Raw genomic sequence first — 10,749 nt, forward strand, 5'->3', positions numbered from 1 at the left:
ACTTTCACCATTTCACTGTGACAGTGTAATCCACTCCACAATCTTTGCTTCCCTCTTACCAAAGAGTGCCTGTAGCAGTGATAGTCCCTAGTGACCTGGACAGTAGAAATAGTGGAAATAGTGGTGAGGATAAGCTAAAATGACTCGATGTCAGTGAGGGTCAGACCAGCAATTTTCCTTGATAGGTGCCATTGTGATAGAGAGGCTCATCAGCCTGCAAGCTGTTAATGTATCGAGCAGTCTCCGAAGTCAATGGAAACAAGTGGGTAGCAACATAGGCTTCAATGGAAACAGACAGAAGTCCTAGAAAATCAGAGTGACTCCTCCTTGGTGGGTAGACCTGGAGATTTCTCTATTCATTTAAGTGCTTGCTGGTGAACACAAAAGCAGAACATCCCTAGAAACTGCTTATCTGCCGGATTTTCTATGTCTGGAGTGGGAGACTGGATACTGGGTTATATGATCTTTAAAATTCCTCTCCAACTTTGTGGTTCATCCTGCAACCCCTAGAGCTAAATCAGCAGCCAAAGCAGCCACAAGATGTATATTCATATGACACCTGAGCCAAGTGACCTCTAAGTAATGGTACATGCTGTTGAATGTTCACCTTGCCATTCCTTGCGTGGAATTTCCAGCAAAATAAAATTAATAGTATATGTTTAGTTCAACATGGGTCTTTTTAGGAGAAAAATAAGATGGATGATGGGTGATGCAGGAATTCAGTGGTTCTCAACCTGTGGGCTGCAACCTTTGGCAAACATGAGTCTCCAAAATTGCTTACATTAAGAATCATAACAGTAGCAAAATTACAGTTATGAAGTAGCCACAAAAATTTTTATGTTTGGGGGTTTTCCACCACATGTGGTACTTTATTAAAGGGTCTCAGCATTGGGAAGTGTGAGAACCACTGTTTGAGTAAACTTTTGAGCAAATGATGCAGCATGTCTAAGTGGAGACCTTGTCCTAGTGTTTGATATTGAAAAGTGCGCAGGCAGGTTAATTTTTTTCTCAAGATCTTCACAACCATGTGGGCATACTGCTTTAACCTATATCCTTAGGAAAGTTGTTCAACCCACTCCTAGTTGAATTAGTTCCACTTATTGTTTGTGCCAAGAAAAGAATAGTGGAAAAGGATACAGAAACTGTGTTAGGAGAACAGTTTCATCACTCTTGAAAGCAAGATTACGTGACTTCCTGACTGACCACAGACACGGACTGCACATACAAGTGTTTTGAGGAATAATTAAAACAATAATTAAAACTGGGTCAGTGAAACAGAACTAAGGGCTCAGCCGAGCTGAGACAAAGCAGTGATATTTCTCATCTAACAAAGGGGAAAGTCACTTTGCAGGTCTAAAAGCCTAGCAGAGACTATAATAATAAAAAATTTCAGGACAAGAGAATTAAAAAAAAAAAACCCATCTGTGAGTACCATATATTTGTCACTCAGAATATAAATAAGGGTGACTTTCACATTGCAGAAGATAATCTATTCCTATAGGGCAGGTGACTGTGTGAGCATGGGGTCCAGCTCTGGTGACAAGATGATGAAAAGCAATGGGGGTTCCCAGGAATGATAGTAGGGGCTCATTTTTCTTGGTAGCACTCACTTAACACGGAGCAGCCATCTATATATTGCAACAGCATCAGAAAGGAAACTATCTCCCAGTACATCAGAACCTCACTTTTTATGACCTCACAGATGTGAGTTTGACTTCAGTGCTAGCTCTTTTCTGAGGTCCCGTTTAGCAGTGGATGGGAACTCACAAAAACATAAGTTGGACAAGAGGCACATCGCCTCTCCATTATGGGGTATTTTCTTCTGCAGTGTTTCACTCTCTGAATCTTACTGAAAGTATACAACAACCTTAGAATCCTGGGCATTGTTTAATTATGTAATTCTTATTTATTTTCAGATTTATTTACTTCTGTTTTATGTGTATGGGGGTTTTGCCTCCATCTGTGCAGCATCTGTGTGCCAGGTGCTGACAGAAGCCAGAAGAAAGCTTCGGATCCCTCGGAACTGGACTTACGGATGGTCATGAGACTCCATGAGGGTAACAGAAATAGAACCTGGGTCCTTTGAAAGAGTAGACAGTGTTTTTAGCTGCGGAGCCATCTCTCCCACTCTTAACTATTATTTTAGACGAGGGAGCCAAGGCCCTGTATTTAAATGGCTTTCTCAAGTGACCTGGAGAAGAATGAACTTGAAATGCTCATGACCAAATGCAGTTTGCTTTACCACAAAAAGTCTGCTGGCAGACCTTGCTGGGGTACCCCAAGGCTTACTTAAGCCCTGATAAAATCTCTTGATCAAAGCAACTTAGCTCATCCTGCATCTCGTGATACTCTCATGTTCTGCTAACAGGCTAAGAAACAGTACTACAATGGTCTTGTTCAGTGGTTTGCTAACTTGAGAGTGCAATGAACCACGACATAAAATTTGAAAGTAAATGTTCTTCATCTTCTTTTTAGAGATTTTATGAGTGTAGGTCTGGAAAGGACCAGGCCCTTTATTTTTTCCTTTTTTTAGACCTATCCTTAGTCATTCTGTATGTGGTGATGCCTCATGCTTTAAAACCATAGTTCATGCATATTTCTACTTAATTAACACTATGGAGTAGAGACCTATATAGTTTGTTTTTCTCCTGTGCTTTTGTCTCTGAATTAATAATGTTTATTATCTCTTAGTCCTCTCCCCATGTTCTTCCAGGGGTTAGGACTCTGACATAACTTCCATAACTCAATGTGATCAAAACTGTCTTAGGCTCATTTGCTCTGGGTAGTCTCATCCAGTTTTTTAAGGCTGCAGAGACTTAGAAGTGGGCAACCTCTTTAGCAATTATATGTCTCTTAGTTTGAACAGTTTGGGGCCTGATGTATTAGGAAGTGTCCAAAACTCATTTATAAGATATGTCTTTCAATAGTGTGGGGGTTTGGTGTCTGCAGATAGGATGGATTCCTAGGTGGGGAGGTCTTTGGTTGGCTCTTCTTCAGTATCTGTTCCATTTTTTGTCTCTGTCTTTCCTTTGGACAGGAACATTTCTGTGCTAAAATTTTTGAGATGCATGGGTAGCCTGATCACTCAACTTGATGCCAAGAAGTGATTGCTGACAGGAGTCTAGTATGGCTGTTCCCTGAGAGGTTCTACCAGCACCTGACCAATACAGATGTGCATACTCACAGCCAACCATCAGACTAAGCTTGGGGACCCCAATGGAAGAGCTAGGGGAAGGACTGAAGGAGCTGAAGGGGATTGCAACCCCGTAGGAAGAACAATATCAGCTAAATGGATCACCTAGAGCTCCCAGGGACTAACACACCAACCAAAGAGTATACATGGAGAGACCCATGGCTCCAGCTGTATATGTAGCAGAGGATGGCCTTATTTGACAACAATGGGAGGTGAGGTCCTTGGTCCTATGGAGGCTTGATGACCTTGGGTAGGGGGATGTTAGACTGGTGAGGCTGGGTGAGTGGGTAGAGAAACACTATGATAGAGGCAAAGGGGAGGGGGATGAGGGAGGATAGAATGGGAGGTTTGTGGAAGGGTAACTGGGAAGGGAGATATCCATTTGAAATGTAAACAAATAAAATGATTAATAAAAAAATATATGGCTTTCAACTACTCCACCGTAGTTTTCATCACTAACCTTGATAAGCCACTGGGATCCTCCTCTGCGTTTTCCTGAGGGTAATGATATTTTTCTGAGTGTAAAGAGTCTACCTCATAAGACTGATGTGAAAATTAAAAAGATGTTGATTTTGTAAACTGCAAACACTAAAGAAATGCCTATTGACTTAACTGGTGCAGATTTCCGACCAGACACTTTGCAATGACTATTTTTTTTTTATCCTCTGAAGGGTAGCATAGCTGAAGCAAAACAGAACTATTGAAGCTGAGTTCTCTGAATGCATGGGTCATAATTTCCAAGCCCCACCCTGAATTCCCATCTATACAAGCCTAGCCTATGAGTGGGTGGTTTTAGGAAAGATGTAGAAAGAGAGACACCAGACATCCCAACAAAGCATCTGCACTCCAAGCCTGCCATGTGGATTCTGCCTGATCCACGGGCAGAGCAATTGAAGTGAAATTCTGATGAAGGGAATACACCCTCGTAGAGATGCAAAGGAAGGCGCTGATTTGTGCTGTTAGACCGATGTAGGTAAAGACTATGGCAAGAGTGAGAGTGTGAGAGTGGCTGCACCTTAGGAGTCTGAAGCTTTGTACCAGGAGAAGTTCCTAGAGAGAAAAGTTGTATTGTTATCTAACAGGAATGAAGCAGCAAGAGCAGAGGCAGTGAAGGGTCACTGCCTTCCAGTGTAGGGGGAGATCATAAAGGGACTGATAGCACTTGCGGTCTCCATTGGGGATCCAGAGGATTAAGTGGGGGAGCCTGAGGAGTGAAGCAGAGGGCTGAACTGTCTGGCTTCTTCAGGCTCTGTTCTTGAGCAGACTGGAGTTTCTTCTTATCCTAAGCCTTCTTTCAGCTAGGTCTTCTTTGTGCCGATGACACCCAAAATATATCTTTAGTGGATACCACTGTGAACTTTTGAACGTCAAAGGCCTCTGACTGGTCAGGAACTCCACTTCATGTCTTTTGGATCCCTCTAACTCAACATATCCTCAAACATGCAAGTGGATCCTAGTCTTTCATTTTTTGGGTCATTTTATGATTTGTATATATTCACTTGCACAAGTCACTTCCTGGATCTTTATTCAATAATTACATTTAGTTCATTTTCAGCTCTGATCATTTCCTAAATTGACCTGATTCAGACAGGATTTCTTCATCCATGCTGTAAGCATGGGTACTTTATCATTCAGCTGAATCCCTGATTGGCACGTTAAGTTGGCTTCTCTACATTTTCTGTCCCAGTTCCTTATTTTAGCTTCAGGTAGATGATCAGAGTATCATTTGAAAAAGGCAACTTTAATTCAGCCCTTCATGATCTTGCATTGCTAGTTAGGGGAGGGCTGAACTCTTCGATGTGGCTGATGTGTATGTGGGTACCAAATCTCCTTCTAGCTTTCAGTGGTAGGGCTTCCAGTTCTCCAGGTCTCAGCTCATTGAAAAGGTTCACTGCATTCTTGCCCCTGGGATTTTCCTCTATGTGTTGGTCAGTGGCAGAGACTCCTTTTACCTCTTCATCTAATTAACCCTTTCATTTACAGACCACTCAAGAGAATGGTGGTATGAAGGATCAAACCCAGAGCCGTCCTATGCTGTTTCCTTAACTCCTTGGGCATTCATACTTCTCAGCATATTTATCTAGTTTTTAGCACACATGACATAAAACCTAGGAGATACTCAGAAAGTACTCATTTAGCCACTAAATAACTCTGAAACTGAGACCACTGCTTTACAAGGATGGCATGGAACTCATTTCTGCAGTGTTCTTTCCAGTGATTTGTCAAACCTCTCTGTTAATGGGCCAGATGGATTCACAAGCCAGACATCTAAGATTGTTAACAAAACAGCACATTTCTTTTTTTCTTCTCAAACAAATTACTGGCTGCTAAATATTCAAACATACATAGAAAAAAACAGCTCATTACATTATGTTAAGAAATAGATTACTATTCCTAATTGCTTCTAGTAGTTAATTACTTCTAATTATTAGTACGAGTTATAAATTACTGCTTCTTGTTATGTTGTGGGTATGGTTGGAGCATTCAAAAATGCCGTTCTCACTGTTGTTTACATCAGAATGTGTTTACAGAATTATAGAGCCATAATTACCCAGAATAGCTGGTACCACAAAATAATCAACATTTGATAAATTCAATTGAAATCTGTTCCCTTTTTGTGAGCTTATTTAGAAGATCAGACATTAAAATGAGAAGCCATGCTTGGCTTTTCCAGTCTCCTCAGGGAGCATAGCACATGTTAAAATTGAGGGTTTGTTTTGTTTTGGCTGAATGAGAACTAAATTAGAATTCTTTTTGTTATTTTATACAAGAGGAATTTACAGGCCCCTAATAGTGCAGAAATGAGGTTACACTACCAGCATACAATTCACAGGATGGAATGAATTATGGTTACTTCCAAGAGTTGTAAGAAATATTGAAGCATCCAGAACTATTGTTTTTCTTTTGTCACAGATCTATGGTGCACACACAGAATTAGGAATTTCCAACTGTGTGACCCAGAGCTGTCATCTTAGTTGGTGGTTTGAGAAGAGAGTGACAGAAGATAGTAGCTACGGCATTTTCTTCCTTATCAAGTAGGGAATAATAAAACATGAGATATTTTGGCATTTCATCCACTTTTCTTCATTCTGTGCTCCATGTGTCAGGGGAGGAAATTGAGATTCAGAGAAGCACTTAAGCAGTACAAAGTCACACAGCAGTGTCCACAGGATTCAAGGGTGTGTAGGCTGATGCTGGTACACATACTTTTAATTTTAGTATCCTGTAATTCTTCTTTTATGGCAGTGTGAGTATTTAAGGTCAAATATCCAGGTCACATAGTCAGACACATCTGAATCTGTTCTAGTGCCATTGCTCTGTGTCTTTGGGAGACTTTCTTTATGTCTTTTGGCATACATTTGATAGTCTAATATATGTACATATGTGTGTGAGTATATGCTATATCATCTATAAGATATATAATCAAAATGATTTATTGAGTTATTTTGATAATCAACTTAGATTGTGCTGCAAGCTAAGGCCGTACAGCAAGTATTATCTATTTTTATTAGTACTACGAGGCCAAAATGAGTTGAAGTGAATCAAAACATTTTTAAGCAAGTAGCTTGGCATATCTGTTAAGATTCATTGCAAATGTAGTCTTTAAGTATCTAGAAAGTAGAGTGCTCCTTATAAAATTAATATGAATCACCATGATGACCAACTAATTGAACAGTGTGTCCAAGGGAATTAGCCAAAGAAACAAAAGGAGAAAAACATTTGGTTGTCATCAGAGCATGTGAACAATTTGTAAGCAAAAATAAAAATGGTTTTGATCTAAAGAAGTTCCAGAGCAGCACAGCATTCTGGGACATACCTAATGAATACTAGAGCCCACTGTTTCTTTTCTGCTTTTGCTTTGTAACTTAGCTGTTCAGGCAATGATCCTCAGAAAATCTGGAAAAGCAAACATTCGGAGCAGAGGGGTGACATCATTCAATCTGAGTTTTAAAGTAACACTGCCCACTGTGTTGAGAATATTGTGTAGAATGACTGACAATATGGGAAACAGGAGGCAGAGGGGTCACCGTAGCCAGCTAAAGAAACAATGGGCTACTGTAGTTACTATGGTCTCTACTTGGGAGAGAGAAGAAAAGGGAGGAGGGAGAGACAGAGATAGACACAGAGAGATAGATTGACACACAGAGAGAGACACAATGGCTCTGTGATTCCACCTCCAGGAAATTTATCACATTTAAAATGATCCTGTTTTTTTTTTTTTTTTTTTTTTTTTTTTTTTTTTAGCTCCAGAAGAATGGGGTTGCTATGATTGGGATGCTGAGATGGGGTAACTACAGAAGAGCTCAATCAGAAAGAAGAGTAGGAATCACTTGCTACTCTTGTAGAGGACCCAGGTTTGGTTCCCAACATCCAAATGATGGATCATAACATCATAACTCCAGTTCCAGGCTCTCTTTGACCTCCTAGGGCACCAAGAAACCACACACACACACACACACACACACACTTCAGGTAAAACGTTCATAGATAAAATAAAATGAATAAATCAGATTTTTTAAAATATGAGTCAATTCCACATCAAGCAATTCTTATCCTGTCCATAGTAACCATAGTAGCCCACTGTTTCCTTAGCTGGCTATGGTGACCCCTCTGCCTCTTGATGTATGCATTCCAGGCTTCCGGTGGCAACATTTTCAAAGAGATGACAAAAGACTGAGGAAAAGGTGAGCCTGGGCCTCAGATGCATCTGGGTGGTTGGAGTGGGCTTGGAAGTTGTCATGTTTAGATGTACCTTAGACCCAGGATCCCTGAGATCTTCAAGAGACTGGAGACAAGAAGAGATGATGGTATCTCGGAATTTGGTGGTGAGGTGGAGGCAGAGAGGTGGGCTTACACTGGAGTAGATGAGCTGAGACAAAGGTATCAAGGAGTGACTCAAGCTGCTTTGATTAGGGACATGGGAGAAATGGAGTTACCTGTTCTGGAGATGGGGAGACTAGAGGGAGAGCATGCATGGAGTGTTAACCAGAGCTCTTTTATCTGATTGTAGGGGATAGATCTGGGCAGTTGTGAGTGGAAAAAGCTGCATGGAGAGGGAGAAGTTGGTATAGCAGAACATAAAAGCCTTGATTAGAAGGGTTAGAGGGAAGGCTGAGTGGGTAAGGGTGCCTTCTGATCTTCCAGAAGATGAGTTCAGTTCCCAGGACTCAGGTGGAGTGGCTCTGTAATCTCTAGCTCCAGGGAATTCAGTACATTCTTCTGGCTTCTGCAGGAACCCCACATGTGATACACACTGACAAACAGAAAAACAGACACACAGATACAGGTACACAGAAACATAGACACACAGACACCGACACATACAGACATACACACTGACAAACAGACATAGACGGACAGAGACACAGACACACAGAGACACAGAGACACACACACAGACACAGACATACACACACACACACACACAGTCTTTAACAAAAATAGACCCTAGTTAGAAAGGTGCAAAGCCTTTAATGCTTCAAGCATCAGTGCTCCTTGGCATTCAGGCTGCTGTTTTCCTATTGGCTGACAGCCTCACACCCTCCAGAGGGCACAAAATCAGGTGGAGGGGTTTGCGATGATAACAATTGTAAAGTGAACTCAGAGGGGCATGCTTTCCTTATAGTATGAGTTCAAGGGAATTAACCAAAGAGAGAAAAGACGTTCAAGGTCCCCCTTCTCAGAATCTACAAGTGCTTCCATTTGGCAAGTGGTAAGGCTGTCAGTGTCCTTATACCTGGGGGACCCTTCTTGCTGGGTTCTGATGCAACTTCCTCCCTCCGCTTTCTCCTCCTTAAATCAGGACTATGAGAACCTCTATTCATATTTGACCTAGTTCATGATGGACTCTGCTCTCTCCTTAGGGTTTTAGGCTTTGTGGCCCAAACTAAGAGTCACGAAACAAGGTTGTTAGAAGGCTGTTGGATCAAACTGCTGGTTTCTAAAGTGTGTGTGTGTGTGTGTGTGAGAGAGAGATAGAGAGAGAGAGAGAGAGAGAGAGAGAGAGAGAGAGAGAGAGAGAGAGAGGTGGGTGGGACTAGGGAATAATTGGTTACAGGCAAACCTCGTTGGCCTCACAATTTTGGGATTTTGGGACATTTAATGCATCCAAACTTTAGAAGATACTATTGGCCAGTTGGAACACAGATAAAAGAAGAGCTGATGAGGAATACGTTTGTAATATGGAATTACTGTCCTTTGTCAGGTCAGTTGTGATGACCCTTCCAGGAGTGTGGCCTTATGGGCATCTTTAATTGTGTCCCGGTGTAGCCACAGCCTAGTTCTTGACATTACTTGGAGCTGTTTGGTGTACTGTGATTAGTGGTCAGCTCAAACTGAGCATGTGTGGGACAGAGTTGAAACTGGTATATGTCCTGGATTATAGAATATTAAGTAATCAGTTGTTCATCAAAAACAGCTATGGATGACACTGTGTCATTCATTACCCAGTATGAGGATAGTGCTATAAACAATCACCTGATGCTAAAACAAACAAAAAAAATGCTTAAAATCTATTCAAACCCAGTGACTTCTTTTAAATGCTACAAATCAATGTTTTGCAAGTCATTTCCTCACTTGGCACACACAACAGGCATTGCCAAGGCTCCTGGGAGCCTTAAAGAGATCTTCTCCTTCTATGGCCATCAGAGACCAGTGTGGAGTATCTTGGCTGTCCTGGGTAGAAGGAACTTGGGTTCCTGATACATTTGTTGGAGGAGAGCAGCCCCACAGAAGTGTCCCTTTGCACTGAACCATGATGTGATCAGAAAACAAACTTTTCATTTTGTTGGTAGCACTCAGGTTCAGAGTAGTTGGTTTGGTCATCCACCTTTCTTCATGTATCCTCATTAGCTCATATAATTAGGTAAAGCGACCTGATTTCAGGAAAGAAAATACTTTAAAATGAAATTTTGATTTTCTATGCAGTCATGGACATAAGCACAGCAATGTTCATCTGTTTTCAGATATAATGTTCAGTAAAGATGTGAGTCACACAGAAGTGCATGCCACAAGATGCCATTTCTATAAAGCTCAAAATATAAGTAAAGTGAAATGATATATTGCTTAGGAATACAAACGTGAATGGTAAAATTGAAAAACAAGTCAAATGCAAAGTAATGATAACTGGAAAAGGGCAAAGAAATGCAATCAGGAAGGAAAACTTAGAAATTTAAAACTCTTGGCAACAGGTAACTTCTTAATGCTAGCCAGAAGTACAATAATATTTATTTAATATTCCTTTGAACTAAATTATACATATATGTATAAATTATATATGGTGTTGTTCACTTATTTAATCATATATAGTAAATATTCAATTATATGCAATTGTGTATCATATATTCTTTTTTTTTTCAACAATACAACACTTGGGAAGTATTTACTAGGTCCTGGGTTCAAATTCTGGTATGGAGGAGAGAAAAAAATTGCCTATTTCCCTGCTATATTTTATTTACTGTTTGCTTTGTTTTGTTTTTAGACGGTCTTATATAGTCCAGGAAGGCCCTGAACTATGTAGTGTAAGATGATTGAACTCTTTATTTTATGTTTTTTTT

General features: G+C 40.6%; 2 long non-coding RNA genes across 2 annotated transcripts in view; both read left to right on the forward strand.

The window, feature by feature from the left end:
* Window positions 1-1,775: 1,775 nt before the first annotated feature.
* On the forward strand, window positions 1,776-3,174 carry LOC116082475. The gene is made up of 3 exons (XR_004115326.1): window positions 1,776-1,812; window positions 1,917-2,057; window positions 3,038-3,174. It is a non-coding gene; the product is annotated as an uncharacterized LOC116082475 (long non-coding RNA).
* A 4,263-nt stretch (window positions 3,175-7,437) lies between these two features.
* The window catches only part of LOC116082476, a 14,768-nt gene continuing 11,456 nt past the window's right edge, over window positions 7,438-10,749 (forward strand). The window contains exons 1-2 of the long non-coding RNA XR_004115327.1: window positions 7,438-7,548; window positions 7,830-7,878. This is a non-coding gene — a long non-coding RNA (uncharacterized LOC116082476). The remainder of the gene's footprint in view (window positions 7,549-7,829; window positions 7,879-10,749) is intronic.

The sequence above is a fragment of the Mastomys coucha genome, unplaced genomic scaffold, assembly GCF_008632895.1.
Source record: "Mastomys coucha isolate ucsf_1 unplaced genomic scaffold, UCSF_Mcou_1 pScaffold7, whole genome shotgun sequence".
Lineage (NCBI taxonomy): Eukaryota > Metazoa > Chordata > Mammalia > Rodentia > Muridae > Mastomys > Mastomys coucha.